Raw genomic sequence first — 685 nt, forward strand, 5'->3', positions numbered from 1 at the left:
GCGTGCTGCGAATGGTGGCGATATGACGATCAAAGGACGAGGATCTGTCCTCCTGGAAATGAACACTCCTTCTGGCGTTATTCCCGTTGTCCTCATCGATGACTTGTTTATCCCGACTATACAATTTAACCTATTCTCACTCTCCCGCGTTACCAGCAAGAAATTTGAGGTCGCGTTTCGTGAAGCCGATTGCTACGTCACACGTGACGACCAGGACTTTGCCTTTGGTGTGCGCCGGAACAACTTGTACTACTTGGACATTGCCAACCCTTTGACTCCCGTCGAGCTCGATGCTCCGGACGCTGTCATTGGCTACTCTCTTGTGACGACCACCGATGCCGACACTTGGCATGCCCGCTTGGATCACATCAGCCTCAAGCACACGGTGAAGACCAAGCAATACACGACTGGCATTGAGCTTCCCAGTTGTAAGCACCAGTTTTGCTCGAGTTGTCTCGCCGGAAAGCAATCGCGTCTACCGTTTCCACAACGTTCATTGTCGTCTACCGATGAACCATTTGCTCTCGTTCACTCGGATCTTTGTGGACCGATGCGCCATCCTGCACTCAGTGGTCGTACGCGCTATTTCATCACGTTCACCGATGATTTTTCGCGCTATGGCTACGTCTTCTTCCTTCAGCACAAGTCTGATGCACTCCAGTGTTTCAAAGACTTCGTTGCATAT

This window comes from Aphanomyces invadans (assembly GCF_000520115.1).
Source record: "Aphanomyces invadans strain NJM9701 unplaced genomic scaffold supercont1.77, whole genome shotgun sequence".
Classification (NCBI taxonomy): Eukaryota; Oomycota; class Saprolegniomycetes; order Saprolegniales; family Verrucalvaceae; genus Aphanomyces; species Aphanomyces invadans.